This window comes from Epinephelus moara, chromosome 10 (assembly GCF_006386435.1).
Source record: "Epinephelus moara isolate mb chromosome 10, YSFRI_EMoa_1.0, whole genome shotgun sequence".
Taxonomy (NCBI): domain Eukaryota; kingdom Metazoa; phylum Chordata; class Actinopteri; order Perciformes; family Serranidae; genus Epinephelus; species Epinephelus moara.
Genome location: NC_065515.1, coordinates 34,036,268 through 34,057,010, shown reverse-complemented (window position 1 = coordinate 34,057,010; position 20,743 = coordinate 34,036,268). Strand labels below are relative to the sequence as shown.

General features: G+C 41.1%; 1 protein-coding gene and 1 long non-coding RNA gene across 3 annotated transcripts in view; one reads left to right on the top strand and one right to left on the bottom strand.

Annotated features, from left to right (window-relative positions):
* LOC126397148 (uncharacterized) overlaps window positions 1-16,872 on the bottom strand; it is a 28,231-nt gene extending 11,359 nt beyond the window's left edge. Inside the window, exons 1-2 of one of the 2 annotated variants that reach the window (XR_007570617.1) lie at window positions 16,240-16,872; window positions 5,727-5,844 (exon numbers count right to left, since the gene is read on the bottom strand). This is a non-coding gene — a long non-coding RNA (uncharacterized LOC126397148). The remainder of the gene's footprint in view (window positions 1-5,726; window positions 5,845-16,239) is intronic. The other variant, XR_007570616.1, reaches the window with a different exon arrangement.
* LOC126397141 (artemin) overlaps window positions 1-20,743 on the top strand; it is a 50,368-nt gene that overhangs the window by 10,903 nt on the left and 18,722 nt on the right. The window lies entirely within an intron of this gene.

Below are 20,743 nucleotides of genomic sequence, written 5' to 3'. Positions count from 1 at the left end.
GCTCTGAGAACGCAGGGTTACTCGTGGTCCCTAAAGTCTCCAAAAGTAGATCAGGAGCCAGAGCCTTCAGCTATCAGGCTCCTCTCCTGTGGAATCATCTTCCTGTTACGGTCCGGGAGGCAGACACCGTCTCCACATTTAAGACTAGACTTAAGACTTTCCTCTTTGATGAAGCTTATAGTTGGGGCTGGCTCAGGCTTGCCCTGTACCAGCCCCTAGTTAGGCTGACTTAGGCCTAGTCTTCCGGGGGACCTCCTATAATATACCGGGCACCTTCTCTCCTTCTCTCTCTCTCTCTCGTATCCCATTACTGCATCTTGCTAACTCGGCCATTCTGGATGTCACTAACTCAGCGTCTTCTCTGGAGCCTTTGTGCTCCGCTGTCTCTCAGATTAACTCGTATTGCAGCGGTGCCTGGATAGCGTGACGTGTGTGGCTGTGCTGCTGCCATGATCCTGCCAGATGCCTCCTGCTGCTGCTGCCATCATTAGTCATTGGTCATACTTCTACTGTTATTATACACATATGATTATTGTCACACATGTATACTGCCAGATATTAATATATACTTTCAACATATTGTACCACAGTAGCCAGAATTGTAACTATAATATTATTACTTTCATTAATGTTGCTGTAAGCTACTGTCATTACCGTCTGTCCTGCATCTCTCTCTCTCTCTCTCTCTCTCTCTCACTCTGTCTCATTGTGTCATACGGATTACTGTTAATTTATTATGCTGATCTGTTCTGTACAACATCTATTGCACGTCTGTCCGTCCTGGAAGAGGGATCCCTCCTCAGTTGCTCTTCCTGAGGTTTCTACCATTTTTTTTACCCCGTTAAAGGGTTTTTTTTGGGGAGTTTTTCCTTATCCGCTGTGAGGGTCCAAAGGACAGAGCGATGTTGTATGCTGTAAAGCCTTGTGAGGCAAATTGTGATTTGTGATATTGGGCTAAATAAAATTTATTGATTGAATTGATTGATTGATGACTCAATACAATTTGTTCAACATTTATTCTTGAAAAAATAAAATTTTCACAATGTTGAGGACACTTAAAAAAAGAACTTTCTCACCAAAGACATGGCAGATTTAATTCACTCTTGTGACATGCACTTTTTCTGCATAAGTCTTAAATTTAACAATTCTTATCTTTTTCCAGCCCCTTCAAAATAAATTAGAGGTGCTGTTCTGTAAACATGTTAAAAATGAAAACAGCATAATGAATACAGCATATAAAATAAAAGTGCTGTGAGTTATAAAGTAAACATTTTAAAAATGAATACAACATATAAAATAAAAGTGCTGTGAGCTATTCAGTAAACATTTTAAAATGAAAACACAGCATAATGAATACAGCATATGAAATAAAAGTGCTGTGAGTCAATCTGCAAACATATGGATATGAAAATAATCCATGAATACAGTATACACTTTAGAAGTGTTGGGTGCTGTTCAGTGAACATTTTAAATCTGAAAATACAGCTTGCACATTAGCAGTGCTGGTTGAGGTTCAGTAAACATTTTGAAAGAACACAACATCATGAAAACCACACAGAAATTAGAAGTGCTGGGTGCTGTTTAGTAAAAAAACTTACTCGAAAGAAATCACAAGTGGAAAAAATGCTTGTCTTCCTCCTCACTTGGTTCAGTACCATGACTTTGATTCAGGACACGTGGGGTGAGATCCATGGGGGTTGTAGGTTGGGGCTGGGTAGTTAGCAGGTGTGGAGGCAGATGTGGAGGCTGCTGTGCAACCCAGTCAGTAGCTGGAAGAGGCGTATGATATACAGGACCCCAGGATGCTGCAGGGTGTGGAGCTTGGCTTTGGTGAGACATGCTGCTTTGCATTAATGCCTGCATAACGTTAATAAATATATTATTTGTGGCTGCCTGCTGCTCCTGCATCATCCTAAAGCGTCTCTCCTCTGCCTCCTGCTGCATTGTCATCCACCTTTCCAGAGTGGCATCCTCCCTCTCCTGCCTGCGGTCTTCTCCCAGGTTGACCTCTGTTTGCAACCTCTTGTACTCAATAATTCTCGAAGCATCCTTGGCCCTCCGCTTTCTTCTATGGGAAGGGGTTGCAGTGCCTCCAGATTCCTCTTTGTTGCTGGAAGCTGCATTTTCTCCTGTAAGCTCTTGCACTCCACCCCTATTTTGTAGCGAAAACGCCTAAAATGACGTGCCTGTGGATATTCTCATTCATCCAGGTCATAGTTATCTCAAGGCAATTGAATCGAACGCAACTGGACTTGGTTTTGTCTTAGAAGACGTTTCACCTCTTCATCAGTTCATGCTTGTCTGACTAGGTTGAAACTAGTCTGACAAACTGGTGTGGAAGCACCCAGGTATTTAACCTCTGGGGAGGTCTTCACAAGGCCAATGATGTCACTGGTTCGTTAGTGCTCCAATGGTGTGTCAACGACAGTCGTTGAAACTCCTGCTGCAACGGTTGTCACTGGAGTCGTTAGAGTCACATGAGGCCATTTGTGAATGACCGTTGTTTTTAGAGGTTAAGTTGTTAAGCCTCCTGGGCAAGGATGAAAGGACAGCATTATAGGACACCGCCTATCCCCCACCTATAATGCTGTGAACCAGTGACATCATTGGCCTTGTGAAGACCTCCCCAGAGGTTAAATACCTGGGTGCTTCCACACCAGTTTGTCAGACTAGTTTCAACCTAGTCAGACAAGCATGAACTGATGAAGCCTCTTGGATAAGAGGTGAAACGTCTTCTAAGACAAAACCAAGTCCAGTTGCGTTCGATTCAATTGCCTTGAGAGCCTAAAATGACATACCCAAATTAAAATGACTGTAGTGTCTGAACCGCTCTGACTACATACATGCATGAGGTCTTGCCAGAAAGAAAACTCTCTGAAGTTTCTTGTGAATTTGTCAGAAACACTCTAGGTGATACAGAGACAGAGTAATAGGCCTCTGAAGTCAGTAAGAAGTTGAAGATTTTGCCTAAAATAAAATAAAAAATGATTTTCAGGATGAATAACTGTCTGACTGCTTCATCTGAGCAGTTAAATGACACTGTGGGGCTGTAGGCACACTATCAATGAACATTTGTTTCAAATTTGAAGAAAATTGCTCAAACCATTCTGACCATTCTAGAGTGTTTTTTTCCATGAAAAGATCCAGGCAGAGCTCCAAATGACAAGAGCGCTCACTCGGCTTCAGGGATCAAACAACACTCAGCCAGCTTCAAACATTGTACCTTATTGAAATCAGGTGTGATTATGATAGCTGATGTTGTTTATGACACAGAAACATCATAAAATATCACCAAATAAAGCCATATGAAACGTGAAAGTTATGATCCCACTTTCTATGCGGTATATCTCAGCCAAAAATAGTGGTAGGAGTGAGACTCTTACCTTTTATAAAAGATCTAAGTCTCCACTCGCAGCTCCGCTTAAGATCGCTAGTAATCGTTTAATTTAATTTTAATTTTAAATTTTTTAATTTTATATACTTTATTAATCCCCGAGGGGAAATTCAATTTTTCACTCTGTTGTCAATTACACACAGGTCCGAACACACACATGCACAAACTGGACCTATACATGCACTAAGTGGAGAGATGTCAGAGTGGGCTGCCCATGACAGGTGCTCTGAGCGGTTGGGGAGTTCGGTGCCTTGCTCAGGGGCACCTTGTCAGTGCTCAGGAGGTGAACTGGCACCGACCAGCTACCAGTCCACGCTCCATATTTTTGGTCCGGATGGGGACTTGAACTGATGACCCTCTGGTTCCCAACCCAAGTCCCTATGGACTGAGCTACCGCCGCCCCAAACTTTTCCCCTCGAAAAACGGCATGACGATCGCGATTTTGGACTTAGTGTGTTTAGGCTGCTCTGTCCAAATCCATAAGAAATAAAAGAAAAACGATGTCATTTTTGAAAAGTCGAGAGCTTCCTGAATCCGGTAATACCAAACATCACATGGTTTGATGATGTAGTGTGCCTGGGAGACACCATTTAACAGAAGAGGGAGGGAACGCGGACACGGGTGTCCGAGCGGAGTTAGAGAGGTGAAAAGAAGTTGTGTTGAATTAAAAATGTGTTAGCCAATAGCCTACTACTGCCCCTAATCTGCAATATAATACAAGCCTTCATTATTGTAAATAAAATCAAACTATATATTTATATAGTGCATTTCATACACAAGCAGTGTAGTGTTTTACAGGGGTTACTATAATGCTAAGGTTAACTGTATGAACTATGTAAATAAATGGATCACATAATCCAAAGATCAACAATGTATTGGACATTTGTTTGTAGCACTTGTCAAACGGGATGAAAGAATTAACGTTAGTGTTTTGGGTGTGAAACTGTACTCTGTCGAAATAATGACTGCTGAAAAATGTCTTTGTAGTATAACAGTAGAAATGCTAGGAACAAGCAAAAACAAAAAAACGTGACTACGTTGGTGTAAACGTTATGCTAACGTTACTTACCAATTTCGTTAGTGTTTTCTGTGGGACTGGGCCTGGCCACATCTGCAGACACACTTCCATCCGAAGCTGGGGAAGACTCGATCACCCTAATGGGTGTGTTTGTTGGGTGAGTGCCCAAAATGTTGTCCAGGTCGTCATAAAAAGGACATTTGTCCTTCTCATTTGTCGACGCACCACTCTTCCTCATTGCATCTCGTGCCTTCGTGTACTGCTCTCTCTCGCATCTTCTGAGAAAATATTCCGTAAGTTTCCGAATTCTTGTGAGTTTTTTCTAACATACTTTTTATATTGTCGTTGGACCATATTTTTATCAGATATTTGGTCTCCTCTTCTCCCCATGTGGTCCCGCGGCTCATATTTACTACCGATATTTCTTCTTCGTGTGTTTCTTCTTCGTGCGTGTGTGTGTTTCTTCTTCGTATGTTTTTTTCTTCCTGTGTGTTTCTTCTTCGTGTGTAGGCTAACCACCAAAACTTCCTGTTACAGGTTTTGAAGTCCGAACTATCGAAAAAAGCTTTCACACTGCAAAAGTCCGAACCATGATTTCGTTTGGGCCGAACCGAGACCACCTATTTTGGTCGGACCAAATTTCGGGTCTTTGGTCCGGACCATGGTCCAGGGGAGCTTTCGCACCTGTAAATTTGGTCAGGATCAAACAGAAAAGTCCTAAAGTCCAGACCAAACGAGGTAGGTGTGAAAGCACCCTTATTTAGCGAACATAAACTTTCCCCCAAAAGGATAGCTGCTATACAGACTGGGTACATTTCAGGGGTTGTGGACAAAGGGGTGGGGGTGGCTGAGTTTGTGTACGATTGTATGACTCCTGGCTTAGTGTGATCATCACGAAAGGGGTTGTCGTCCCGGGAGAATTACGGGAGCTCCGTCTTGCATGGTTAGTCAAGCTTGAGTGATGATAGGGATGAAGTAGTTAATGAAGAAGTTAATAGGTCCTAGCAGGGAAGACGTTGGGCTGGAAGGAAATTTGAAAAGACCAAGGGGGCTTTCATGTCAGGGACCCGGGCCCAGACTTGTGCATGCTTGACCTCGGTCTGGTTCTTTAGATAAGTGTGAAGAGTTAACACTGCATCACGGAACAGTACACTGACCCCTGTTTGAGTCTGCTTGAAGGGTTAGTCTCAGGAGTTTGCAATACGCAGTATGGTTCCAGCAAGGAACGTGTCAAGTGTGAAAATCAACTACGCCAAAAACATGGAAGTGGACTGTTGGGCAATCGCATTTGGGGACAGCAAGAATCACTCATACCTGATATGGAAACACCCGACAGAATTTTTTCGGATTGAGATGGATTTTCTTGCACTTTCCTTGGTAGGCAGGGATGCTTGGATTGAGATGGGGTTGAGGGGAGTGGATGGAGACAATGCTGAGGGAGAGAGGGGATTGATGGAAAGGATGAGTTGGAGGGAAAGTGAAGGTGGGTCAAGAAAACAGAAACAAGGGCCTACTTAAAGACAATCTTGTTAATGATTTTATGTTGAAAAGCAATGAAAATTTTGATTACCAGAAAGAACACAGAAACAAATTGTGTGGAGAGGAATAACAAGGTATAAGTAGTGAGGCGTGGTCCTGCTCCCAGACTTAAGCCAACAAGTAAACTGGTTTACTAGCAAGGATTGTACCATGACCAAGCAATTTATAAAGCTTTAATAAGATGGGGAAGTACAAAATGTTGAGAAAGGATAAACAAATGAGACAAGGAAATTAATGTTGGGCAGGAGGTTGTTGAGGTTGGATATATGAGATCCGGGAGGAGGAAGTGGTTACGACTGTTGTAAATGCAAATTTGAAGCACGGCAAATTTGAAGCACGGATCATGGATGCTACAGAGGGGTTAACTGGGGAGATGAGTAGCCTGAAGACAATGGATTTAGGGCTGAGAAGGTTAGAAGTCGGTGGCAAGTGTTTGCCGTAAGAGCAGAAACCTTTATGCAAGTTTTGGTTAACGTGAAAACGTATGTAGCAGTTCGCAACTGCCCACTGGCCACTAGCCACTGCTAGATTAATGGAAACTGGTTCTGAATAAGTAGTTATTTGTAGAAAAGGAAATTTTCTTATTATTATTATTATTATTATTATTTTCTTTATTATTATTATTATTATTATTATTATTATTATTAGTAGTAGTAGTAGTAGTAGTATGATTATTATTATTATTACGTGGTAAACTGCAAATGAACATGATGTCTAGAGAGGAAAAGGGGAGCTGTCGCTGGCTAGTAAGATGGGCTGAGGGTGTGCTTTGGATGAGATCATTATGCTTTCTGTGAAGCTGATGGAAGGTTTTCCAGTTGGGGGACTTATTAGATGGCTGTGACGATGTGATGAAGCCTTCGAATGCAGAGATGACAAGAATGATGGAATGACTTGAGAAAGGACAAACACATAGGGTTATTGTTTGTTTGTTAGTTTGTTTTACGTGTGTGGTTCTTTTTGTACAAATTAAATGAGCAATGGCTACTTGAGAGATTTCCCTTAATACGTTTTAAATGAGCATTGGTGGAAGGAACCTGAGATTTGAGATTACTGTTTGCCAAACAAACAAACAACAATTATTTCCTCTAATTGCATGTGACAATGAGTAACTTAAAACTTGAAACCATACAACCTGGCTCCCTGCTAGTGGGAGCTTACTGGCTGATGCCCTTGAGGCGGTGGGGTCTCTGTTACGTCACGGACAGCAATCCTAGCGTGGATGTCTCTGGCGAGGATCCCTAGATGCCGGAAGTTATGCGGGCATGGCGTTTAATGGAGCGGCGCAGATTTGGAACCTGGCCTGTGGCCACAGTTGAAGGGAATTCCTTTTCCTTTCGGGATGCAATGGAGACTGGTGTGCTTATATACTATTGGGCGGAAATGGGATGTGTTCCAGGCGTGGTCTTTGTTCCCGAACTAGGGGTAGATAGTATTATTTTGGAGGGTCATATTCTGGCATATATGGAGATTTAAGTCTAGTTTTAGTTCCCCAGAACTAAACATGACATATCCCATATACAAAGTGTACGTATATCTATCCCAGATGTACTTACCTAACACTAACCCTTTATTATATGTCATTACTAAATAGAGAGAGACTTAATGCCTAAGGATGTCCCAACAGTCATTCAGCCTAACTGTCCTGGGGTACTGCAACTGTGGATTTGTTTCATAGATAAAAATGAGTTACTTTGTCAAGTGCTTTATCCCAATAAACTGATTTTAATTTATCACTGTATTAACGTGTGGAAACATTGTGTAACTAGAAATGCAAGCAGTTATGAACGGGGTCCAAGCCTCCCCGAGCAACTCGGCCCCTGTGCCCCACCGAGCCCACGGAAGTCGGCCCCGAAGCACGACGGGCTCAGGGCGAGCAGCGGCATTTGCTGTAATGGGAAATGTGCCGGAAGTGTGAAAGGCTGCATGTGTGGCAATTTGGATATGTTGTAATAAATCACACCCACTTTGACCAATCATTACTTAACTTTATGTCCGGCCTCAGGAGTAACCCACATCACACTCACCAAATTTTGTTCAAATCTTGTACTTGAGACTTGATGTTTGTGGGTTTTTAGCGCCCCCCATTAGCTGATTTGCACCAAATTTGGCACAGAGCCTTTGGATGACCTCCAGAACAAGTAAATTAAGTTTGATGTTAAAAGCATTTACTTTGACCAAAATTTGAAACAATATGTGTTTTTTTAGCTAGCAAAAAAGATTGTGTGGTTATAACTAGCACATTTTTTGGAGTGCCAAAATTCTTTTGATAACTTTTGATCAGACACATCTGGAGATTCTATGTGCAAAGTTTCACACAGATGGCGCTTAAACCGTAGGAGAAGTTCGAAAAAGTAGGTTTTGGATATGTGGTGACTTAGCAAGGGAAAATTACAGCAGAAGTGGGCAGGCCCTTGTCAGAAAACCCACCTCTATTCAGGAAATACATTGCATTGATGTCCATGAATGTGTTGTTTAAAATGTGGAAGTTACAGGCAAACTCGCATTTGCATCTGTTATAGCGACACCTATAGGCCGATTTGCACCAAATTTGGCATAGAGCCTCTTGATGACCTCGGGAACAAGTGACTTAAGTTTGATGTTGAAAGCATTTATTTTGACTAAAATATGAAACAATATGCGTTTTTTAGCTAGCAAAAAAAAAGTTTGATTATAACTAGCACATTTTTTGGAGTGCCAACATTTTTTTGATAACTTTTCATCAGACACATCTGGAGATTCTATGTGCAAAGTTTTATGCAGGTGGTGCTTAAACTGTGGGAGGAGTTCGAAAAAGTAGGTTTTGAACATGTGGCAAATTAGCAAAGAGAATGTGCAGCAGAAGTGGGCGGGGCCTGTGTCAGAAAACCCAGCTCTATTCAGGGAACAAATGGATATAATGTTTATGAATATGTCATTTAAAATGTGGATGTACACGCAAAAACGCGTTTGCATCCGTTATAGCACCACCTAGTGGAGCATATGCACAATTTTTGTTATGGAATATCTGTGTCCTATTCTATATGTACCCTATAAATTTCACAGCCCTCAGCATAATAGTTCAGCTGTAGTACATGTTTGTTGTCTATCCTATAATAAGCCACGCCCACATTGACCAGTCATGACCACCTTCAATATATGGCCTCAGGAATGGCCCTACATCATACTGACCGAATTTCGTAGAAATGGGTGTAGCCGTTTAAGAGATATAAAATTCCCATATTTGTAGCGCCTCCTAGTGGCCAACATTCGCCAAATTCGGCTCATACCTTCACAGTGTCATACCAACTAAGGATCTGAGATTTGGTGTTGATAGCATTAAGTTTGACTGAAATATGCAACAGTTTACATTTTTATAGCTAGCTACATAAATTTGTTCATTAATAATTTGAGGAATTTTTGACGGATCAAAATTCTTTTGATAATTTTAGATCAGGTCCAGGTGAAGAGTGTACGTGCCAAGTTTCACGCAGATCGGACAAAATCCCAAGGAGGAGTTCAAAAAAGTAGGTTTTCCAGTTTTTGCGATTTTGCGGAAAAAAAATTAAGGCGGAAGTGGGCATGGCCATTGCAAAGTGATTCAGCTCTATTCAGGGAATCTGGGGATATAACGTTTTGAATGTACGACATACAGTGTGGGAGTTATAGGCCAAAACGCGTTGGCCTTGGTTATAGCGCCCCCTGCTGGCAGACATATGTAGTTTTTTGCATCTGAGGTACGTGCAGGGCTCTGGACCAACCCTCCAAATTGCACCACCCTCCCTTGCACGGTTTAGCCTGCAGCACCACTTTTATCAACGGAAGAATAAAAATAGAGAAAAACTATAAAAATCTTTACAAAAACAATAGGGTTCCTAGCACCGCTGGTCCTAGAGTGGCCTCGGGGAATGCGTATGCAAGCAGATGCGTTCCCCGAGGCCCCTCGGGCTTGGCCCCCTAATTAGAAATTTATTTTCTTGACATAGTGAAATTGCATAATAGAAGTCTTAGGCACATCTCCAGAGGCCTGTTTTATTTATTTATTTTTTAAGATAACTTCTCTGTTTTCCTAACCTCTGCAACCTCCAGCATGGGCATAACAACGGGGGAAACAATGTGATATTTTTTACCCTGTAATTTTAGCTTGGCCTTTCTTTCATTGTTTACATTCTTCCAGTTTGTAAGACAATACAGATAACAACTCTGACTCTTGCTGAGAGAGCTGATTGGGATGAGAGGGAAGTGGAGAATGAGTTTGGGACACTTCAAACAATGATTTGTTGGTCTGAGTTCAGCTCAGCAGTGACTTGTTTCCCTGTCCATCTTCCACATTACTGTAATGTAACAGCTCCGCTCTCTGTATCATTTGCACAATCAGAATCTATTTGCCAAAAATATTCCATGTGGGAGGAATTTGACTTCAGATGCTCTTATTTGATAAGCTTAAATTTTGACATTTTACATAGGTTACAAAAGGGAAAAGTAGACATGTAGGCCAGTATTTAAAGTGTTACATCTTGTATAATTTACTTTAATATCAATACATGATTAAAGCTGTCTTAATTGCTACTTGTAGACATTTTTAACATTGATTCTAAAGACTATGTAATGTGAGAAGGCTCATAGGAAAGACGTACCCAACTCTGCAGCTCTAGGAGCTTTTCATCTCTTTTAGTTCATTGTATGAAAGACTGCAAATTTATGTCATAATTTAGTCATTATTATCATTCAAGCAGCTGCTTTCAGCAAACAAGCTGTGATAAATCCACTGTTCACCACCTGTCCAACATCAAACAGCAGCTTCGACTCTAGCTGCTGAACATAGTGGAGCAGCTAAAGAGCCAGATATTTTCCTCAGGAGCAGATGGAGACCAAATCAGCACTAAAACCCCTGTGAATGTTGTACTTATAATTGTCAGGTAGCAAGACAAACTATTTATATTCTCAGCACACATTTACCACTAAAATGCCAACAGCTCTCACTGTGCTGTGTTGTTTCATTTGAACCTTCCTCCCGTTTGCGACTCTCCTACCACCTGTGCACTGTGTGCTCTGCTCAGCACTAAAATACCACACAGACAGGCAAAGAGAATTTCAAGGTAAGGAAAATACCAAACTGTTGGAGCACTGCTTGAAGGGCCCATAACACTGTAACAATAATAGGTTGTTCTACTAAATCAGCCAGTTGTAAGCTACTGTGAGCCAACGCTGTCAGGTTTACTGCACTAATTTGCCAAGTTACAACTCAAACTGATATGGAATAGTTAACCAGAAAATAACTAGCTTTTACTGGTATTAAACCATCAAGGCAGCTTTGTAGGGAAGACTGTTAAATTGCTTTAAAGTGCAACCAGAAAAGGGCACTATTTGTCCAAAGCAGGCAGAGCTAAAACATGTGACAGATAGTTAACAGAGTCAAAGGCAGATGGGGGAAGGGAGGTAGGGTAGGTAGTTGGGTGGTAGGAGTCAGATCAAAAGGGTTTATGTGGTCTTAATTTGGAAAAACATCAAAACTAACAATAGCCTATTGCTGCTGTGAGACAGCTGCTGACCATCTTGATGATGCTGTTTACTATACCAAGGTTTCCAATGATGAAGCAGAGCTCGGGGCCCGGAATTGGGCCTGGTGGGTCCCGACCTCGTCTTCAACTTTTAGACTACTTTTGCTCTTGTCCAAAATAAGTATCTTTAAAACCAAATACTCAGCAGTCAAGGACTCACTGGAGACACGTAGAATCGAGTGCAACTGAGTTTAATGTGTTCGCAAGCAAGTTTTGCTTTCTGTGTGCTCTCTTTTATGCTCTTTTCTTTAGTCCTTCCCACATAAGCCCGAACATAATGGTGTCATACATGCACATCAAATCCTATCAGATCCTAGGTACTTTCCACTTTCGTCCTTGAACATCAGATCCTGTCAGATCCTGCATCCAATACAATACACCAATGAGTGTGTGTGTGTGTGTGCACATTATGTGGATCATGAAACAATAAACCAAGGTGTGACTGGTTATGATCAAGCAGAGTATACCGCCTGGACATGTATTTTTAAAGGTCAACTGATACTAAAGCATAAGACTAAACAGGTACATTACACTACACCAATTAATTACCAGCCACAACAGTGGGGCTTGTATTGTTTTCACCTTGTGAGTCTGAGTGTGTCTGCCGTGTGGTCCTTGAGACAGCTACTCTGGCGTTTTTGAGTAGTTTGCCAGATGTTAAGGATGGGTGTGGTCTGAGCAACACCACCGGATATAAGTGGGTGGGAAGCAGGAAAGGAGCCACTGCCCCCTACCCCCCATTTACGCCCCTGGCCTACACAATTGGTTTTAAGTATTTTGTCATGGATCTCTGTATCGTGATGGTCTCTGGTCTCTCTTTGTTTGAACATACAATACATTTATTTATATGTACACTATCAGATATTAATATATACTTTCAACATATTGTACCACAACAGCCAGAATTATAATATTATTACTTTCATTAACGTTGTTGTAAGCTACTGTCATTACCATCTGTCCTGCATCTCTCTCTCTCTCTCTCTCTCTCTCTCTCTCATTGTGTCATACGGATTACTGTTAATTTATCATGTTGATCTGTTCTGTACGACATCTATTGCACATCTCTCCGTCCTTGGGGAGTTTTTCCTTATCTGCTGTGAGGATCCTAAGGACAGAGGGATTTTGTATGCTGTAAAGCCCTGTGAGGCAAACTGTGATTTGTGATATTGGGCTTTATAAATAAAATTGAATTGAAATTGAATATATTTCAATAAAACACAGCCATTCTGGGCCACTGGTGGTGTTGGGGGAGCTACTTTGAAAGCATAGCTTTGAAAGCTACCAGTTACCTTACCTTGGAAGAGGTTGAACAAGCAAAGCTACCTCAGGGAGAAATCTAGTTCAGTCAACTAGAGCTAGTCCATAATAGTTTGAAAAAAAAAAATGACTATGTACAGTGCCTTGCGAAAGTTTGCATCTAAACACTTAACATCATAGCTCCTAAACACTTTCAGTTCTTCTTGTGGGGGTTTTCCATTTTTCCTGCAAAAGACTTCTAGCTCTGTGAAATTCTGGGGTCATCTTGCATGCACTGCTCTTTTGAGGTCTATCCACAAATTTTTAATGTTGTTTAGGTGGAGGGACTGTGAGGGCCATGGCAAAACCTTCAGCTTGCTCCTGTTGAGGTAGTCCATTGTAGATTTCTAGGTGTGTTTAGGATCATTGTCCTGTTGTAGAAGCCACCCTCTCTTCATCTTCAGTTTTTTCACAGATGGTGTGATGTTTGCCTCCAGAATTTGCTGGAATTTATCCAGTCCATTCTGCCCTCTACCTGTGAAATGTTTCCTGTGCCACTGGCTGCAAAACAAGCCCAAAGCATGATCGATCCACTGCAGTGTTTAACAGGTGTTCTTTTTATGAAATTCTGCATCCTTGTTTTCTCCAAACATACCTTTGCTCACTGCATCCAAAAGTTATTCTTTAACTTCAGTAATCCACAGGACTTGTTTCCAAAAACCATCAGGCTTGTTTAGGACATTGGAAAGATTTTCCTCTGATGACTCTTCCATGAGGTCATATTTGTACAGGTGTTACTGCACAGAAGAACAGTGCACCACCACTCCAGAGCCTGCTAAATCTTCCTGCTGGTCTTTTGCATTCAAACGGGAGTTTTGATTTGCCTTTCTAACAATCCTATGAGCAGCTCTCTCAGAAAGTTTTCTTGGTCTTCCAGACCTCAGCTTGACCTCCACAGTTTCTGTTAACTGATTTTCCTTAATTATATTATGAGCTGAGGAAACAGCCACCTGAAAATACTTTGCTATCTTCTTATAGCTTTCTCCTGCTTTGTGGGAATCAGTTATTTTAGTTTTCATAGTGCTAGGCAGCTGTTTAGGGGAGCCCATGGCTGCTGATTGATGGGACAAGGTTTCAGGAGGCAGAATATAAAGCTTTGAAATCTGCATCACCTTTCAGCCTTTCCTAATGTTTCTTTACATGCAGCCAATGATTTATTACCTATTATTTTACAAATATACTGGTATAATATGATTTTGAGGTTGCAGTGTTCATAACTTAGTACTTCACGCAGTATTGATGTTCACTTTCAGGTGGTGCCACTGAGTAAGTCAAACTGGAAGGGCAGTGCTCAACGAGTGGGGTTAAACGTTTGACTACGCCCACGTTGAGTGCTGCACCCGAAATGCACATTGCAGTGAGGGGTACTTGGTAGGTCCAGGAAGGATAGGCTTGCTCAACTGTGTCTGTAGACACATAAACATGGGTAGTATGCATTTTGTTTTAAAGCACATGTAATAAGATGTTAGCATTTATGCACAGTGTAAGGGAAATGAAACTGACGTTGGAGGCTTTGTGAATAACATTTACACTTTGGTCACAATGGACTTTCTGAAGTGCTGTAGTTCTCATTATTAAATACTCCACTTGTCTCAGTATACCTGGTCACTTGAAAGGCTGTTAAGAGGTGGTAGTTTCATCCCTCAAACTTGAATTCTATTCAGAAGTGAAAGTTTCTACGACAGAATGATGATGAAAATTTCTGTTGAAACTTTTCAAATCATTCAATAATCCACTTCTCTGCTGTGCATATGTGAAAATTTCTAGCCAGATATTTCAGTACACTTCAAACAAACTAGTAACAAGTCATCTAACCACATTTAAAAGAGTTTCTACTGGTTCTGAATGGCCACACTCAAAGGCAGTGTGTTAAGCCTGCTGTCATGGTCAGTCTCCCTGACTCTGTGTCTGGGTAGTTTTGGCAGTTTTGGACAGTCTACCTTTAAACTCATTTATGGTTGTCCACATGGACATGGCTGTGGCTCAGAGGTAGAGTGGGTCGTCCACCAATTGAAAGATCAGCGGTTCTATCCCGGGCTCCTCCAGGCTGCATGTCGAAGTATCCTTGAGCAAGATACTGAACCCCAAATTGCTCCCGATGGCTGTTCCATCGGTGTGTGAGTGTGTTAAAACTGAGTAGCAGGTGGCACCTTGTATGGTAGCCTCGGCCACCAGTGTATGAATGTGTGTGTGAATGGGTGAATGTGACTCGTAGTGTAAAAAGCAACAGTCATGTGGGTGTTTCTTGTATAATAAGAAATAGATGGGTAAAAAATAAGGTAAATTCTTGTGCATTCTCCTGAGAAACTGTCATATAATACTGTGGTTTGAAGTTGTGAGCTGCCAAGTGAACCATGAGCAAGTCAGCTGCAAGCTGCCATCTGAAGTGGTGCTATTGTATTATGTTTCCGAGCAAAGCCAAGGCCCTGAAAGATGAATAAACACATTTCCTTTCATTTCTTGTTTTTTTTTTGTTGTTGTTTTTTTTTTTATGTAATGCTGACATCAGTATGCATTGCACCTCATCGTCATATTTTATTTTACCAATGGGTTTTCAGAGCAGTCCTAAAGATTGCTGTTTCTGACATCCTCTCTGATGGACTCAGAGCGAGGTGAAGGTCTAAAAAGATACAGATACATGTTTTCTTTCGTGCTCTTTCTGTATTTATTTATGAACATAAACAAATACTAACTTAATATTCATTCAGTCATTCATTCATTTTCCGTAATCACTCATCCTGTTAGGGGACATGGAGGGGCTGGAGCCTGTCCTAGCTGACATACATCCTGGACAGGTAACCAGACTATTACAGGGCTGACACATAGAGATAGAATACCATTCATGCTCACATTCACACCTACGGGCAATTTAGAGTCACCAGTTAACCTAACCTGCATGCCTTTGGACTGTGGGAGAAAGCCGGAGTACCCAGAGAAAACCCACGCTGACACGAAGAGAACATACAAACTCCACACAGAAGGGCTCCCCCACCCTGGGTTTGAACCAGGAACCCTGTTGCTGTGAAGCGACAATGCTAACCACTGCTCCATGTGCCACCATAGTACTAATATTTAGTAATTTACAAATATATCTAATATAATACTAATAATACAAATACTAACAATAATATATTGAAAATAAATACAAAATGTACAATACATTTCTCTATTTGTAGCACGTTTGAAACACACCACAAAATCACCACGACACCATGGCTCTCTTTTACTGAATGAGTCTGTAATGATACAACATGTGACAGGGACTGCATCAGTTCACATCCTTCTCTCCTCTCAGAATACTGTCTCTCTCAGCTCCAAATGCAGACTGAGCACAACAAAACATTCATACAATTTCTATAGAACATAAATAAAATGAACAGCATGATCAACATGATCAAGCATGAATTGAAATGATCGTATAGTGGTTATATATTTTTTTCCATTCATACCTGTAATGATACAACATGTGACAGGGACTGCATCAGTTCACATCCTTCTCTCCTCTCAGAATACTGTAAAGGATGCATAAAATAACGAAGTAGAATAAATGACAAAAATAAATATGCCCTGTCTCACATGTCTAATTCATCACAGAGTAAGCACATTGACCTTGTGTGCACTTACACACACATACTCAACATTAGACAAGTAAAAATACACTTTACATTCATTTTATACAAATCCCAGAGAAAAACTACATTTCCCATAATGCCTTGCATCGCCAAGCGCAACTTGATGCGAGCAGTGGCACTTCAAAGGAACACAGTTGAAAACAACGCAACGCTAACTTCTGAGGTAACGTCAAAACGCTTTACAGTACGGACTTATGCTTTATGCATTACAACTGTCTTACATAGCTCTTCGAAATATCATTACAATGCTGTGTTTTAAACACTAGGACAACTTTTAGAAGCTAATTTGCTCCGTCAACATACCTATCTCTCTCAGCTCCAAATGCAGACTGAGAGAGAACTTCTTATGCGCATGTACTACAGCGCGGCAGGGAGTGTTCACTGACCAAAATACTCAACATGTTCTAATGAAAATAAAGGTACATAAAATATTACTCCTTTGTTAATACTGGAAACAGCCTCACAACAAGGTTATGATTGACCTGACATAATCATTGAGTGTCGTCTCACTGCCAGCAATTGGAACGTACCAACTTACTTATTGAACAGGGGCTTAAAGTTAGCTGGAATACCAAAACACACTATTACATATTGTATATCTGAACAGGCTGTAAAAACTCTACATAACCACCTACTATATATTATACTATATGTATATAGTAACGATGTTTTGCATTGAGTATTTATGTCAGTAGTCCTTGCACTCTCCACTTATCTGCACTATTTGCATTCTGTTCACTAAACTGTTTCACCTATATATAGTCATTCCTTTTGTAAAAGTCTTGAAATATAATATAATATTGTTAGGGTCAAGCGTTAGTTCAGGGAGGACACGATGTCAAGCCCAGCTCACATCCCAGCTACATCAGCTGATCTCAAGCAGCCCAATCAACTGATGGATCAGCTGATTGACGGAAGGGAGTCAGCTGATAGATAATATAATTCCTTTCTATGCAACCAATACTTGTCAGTGTCATTTCTGTTTGTCATTGATGTTGTTCTGTTGTGTTCCCAGGGGGGAACTGAGGTGTGTTGTCTCCATCTTAGGCTTTCCACGTAGGTGCATAAAAGGGCAGAGAGGTGTGCTCTCTGTCCCTTAGGCATTCCATGTAAGCCCGTGGAAGGCAGAGAGGTGTGCTTTCTCTGCCTCAGGCTTTCCTCATATGTGTGTGAAAGGGCAGAGAGGTGTGCTCTTTCCACCTTAGGCTTTCTGCGTAGGGCCGAGGAAAGGCAGAGAAGCCCCAGAACAGAGCCATACTGCCAAATATAATACTGCAATGGAAATAAAGTTTTCTTTGACTAAAGTGGTCCTGACTGAAACACATTTTTGACATCTCCTGAACCATAGATCTGATTGCTACCAAATTTTCTGTGGATCATTGCTGGACAAAGCTTATTAAAATAGCAAAAGTTTGTTGATATTTTCTTGCTTTTTGATGATAATGACCGGTGAACTTTAGAAAGGGTGTGGCCCAGCACATAAATAAACCTAACTCCATAACTGTTGCACCAAATTTTCTAGATATAGACTGTTTTCTACCCTTTTTTTCTCAACCTGATTAAGAACCAGTCCCTGGTGAAAGCAATGAGTTAGGATATGAAGATAGATTAGATATTTGTCAGTGTCGTACACGTTCACAAAGTGACTGTTTGTGGGTTACATTTGGCAGAAAACCAAAGGAAAGAGCTGGGCAGCTGGTGACGTTTTGTTCCATTTCTGCTGTAACAGGTAGCCTGGCTATATGGCACACACACTTGAGTGTTCAGTAAGTACTAGAATCCTGCTGATTCAAAAGCTTTGAAAATGTTTATGTGTGTCATGGCAGTAGTTATGGTCCTCGTTGGGACCATGCTTAGTGCTGTCAGTTTTAGCAAATGACACAGGATTTGTACTAAAAATGTCAAACTTACTTTATGCAACACTTTTATATTGTGGGATTTAATGAACATTTCAGTCACAAGAGACACTTTTAAGCAGTTTTAATAATTGCTTCCATTACCATAGGTAGTGTAGATTATAGGAAAACAAGATTAAGCTACACTTATCTTTCTCATTGGCATCCTCTTCCTGTCTTCTCTAGTGTAAACTGTAGTAGCTGAATGCAGGCTTGACAGGCTATCTTTAACACACTCATAGTGTCACTCAGTGTTGTGTAATCTGATCGCTGGTCCCTCCTGTACCCTACTCTGCATCCATGTCTGCTTCACTGACAGAAGCAGACAGAGCCTAATCTATTTTTAGAAACATGAAGCTGTAAGAAGAAAAAAAAACTTTGAACGCTGCATTTCCATTAGAAACTTTAGGTATAGTACGATTAGAACCAAAATTCAATCAATCAATCAATCAATTTTATTTATAAAGCCCAATATCACAANATGCAGGTAATAACAGTAGCTTACAACAACATTATTGAAAGTAATAATATTACAGTTCTGGCTACTGTGGTACAATAATTAACTCCTAAGAACATGTCCCAGACCCTGGATCCATTTAGCATTTCCACTGCAGACAGTACCCTTAAGGCTCTGACACACCAAGCCGACGGTCAGACGTTGGGTCAGTGTTGGGTCGTCCGTGAGCGTCTGTTACCCTTGTCAGTGTAGTGTGTCCTGCACTCTTGCCCCTTGTCAGTCCCCATTGTTGTTGCCTTTTTTGTTTTTTTTGATTCAGCATCCTGAATAAGCCAATCAGCAATTTCATCCACCATCGGGAAATGAAATCACTCTCAGGATAGTATAACTAGCATCAAGACAGTCTTTCACTTTGCCTTTTTGAATGAGGATTATAGAAGACTGCCATCTGGCGGTGTGGGGAGTTATTTCCGCTCATGCAGGCGCAGAACTTTCATGCTGGTTGGCATGTTCATGTGTAACTTTTTGGCAAAGACGCAGGTAACATGAAGCGATGCAATAGTCAGCTTTCATTGTCACTAGTATTTTGATGTTGGTGTAGGTGCAACGTAGGTGGGGTTCTTGTCACTCACTGCTCCATCCAGCTCTCGCTTTATTTCCTCTTCAGCAGTGATGCAGAGAGAAGTCTGCACCTTGCTGCACACTGACATTTTCAGAACAAAAAGAACAGGCTGGAGTGAGTCTCTCTCTCTCTTTTTTTTTTTTTTTTTTAAAGATATTTTTTTTGGGGCATTTTGCCTTTAATGGACAAGACAGCCAAGTGTGAAAGGGGGAGAGAGAGAGAGGGGATGACATGCAGCAAAGGGCCACAGGCTTGACTCGAACCCGGGCCACTGTGGCAACAGCCTTGTACATGGGGCGCCTGCTCTATCCACTAAGCCACCAACGCCCGAGTGAGAGTCTCTCTTGATGGGATATTTAAAAATAGCAGGTTTGTGCATTGAGTCCTTGTCAGGCAGGAGCAGGGGTGTAGTGCTGCCAGCCAATCATCATGAAATGGAGTGGTCTGTAGTTGTCATGTTGAAATTATGGAATCATGTTGTCAACTCATGCATTGAGTAACATGCACGAAAAAGTTGCCAGTAGCTGCTGGCAGTTGGCACAGTGAATGAAATTATTTTTTCTCAGTCTATAACTGCTGTTAACTAGTAAAGATGATAAAGCATCAAAATATCTTTTCATTTTATAGTTAGAGTTTACTCATGTGTGAACAGTGGTTACATAAGCCTCAAATGCAGCCACAACTCACCCCTGAGCAAGAGTGATGGTTCTTTATTGACCAGTTAACGGACTGCAGTGTTCCCAGCTCCACTTTTTAGTTTGGTACACATTCTAATGTGACCGTGTGAATGTGAACGGGACTGCTCGGTAGAAATGAAGCTATAGTGTCCATCAGTATAACATATCTATATATATATTTGTTTATTTGTTTATTTGTTTATTTGGATCCCCATTAGTTGATGCCAAGGCAGCAACTACTCTTCCTGGGATCCATGTACAAAAATGTCCAAACTACAAAATTAAAAACATGCAATGCAATACAACAACAAAAAACTACACAAGATCACATCACCATCCCCACCCCACCCCCATACATATACACATTTATATACATATAATTTATATAGATACACACACACACACACACACACACACACACGCCTACACACGCACACATTAATAGCTAGTGATACAATATTCACTCGAAGCAACCCATTTTTTAAGACATTTTTTGAACCTTACTTTGTTAGGGATTTTTTTTAGTGAATTGGGTAGTGAGTTCCACTGAGTGGAGGCTCTGTAAAAAACAGTTTTCTGGATTGCACTGGTTTTGGGTGTTGGAACTACTACGTGACGTTGTGTTGCTTGTCTTGTGGTATAAGTGTGTCTGTCATTGATATACAAAATC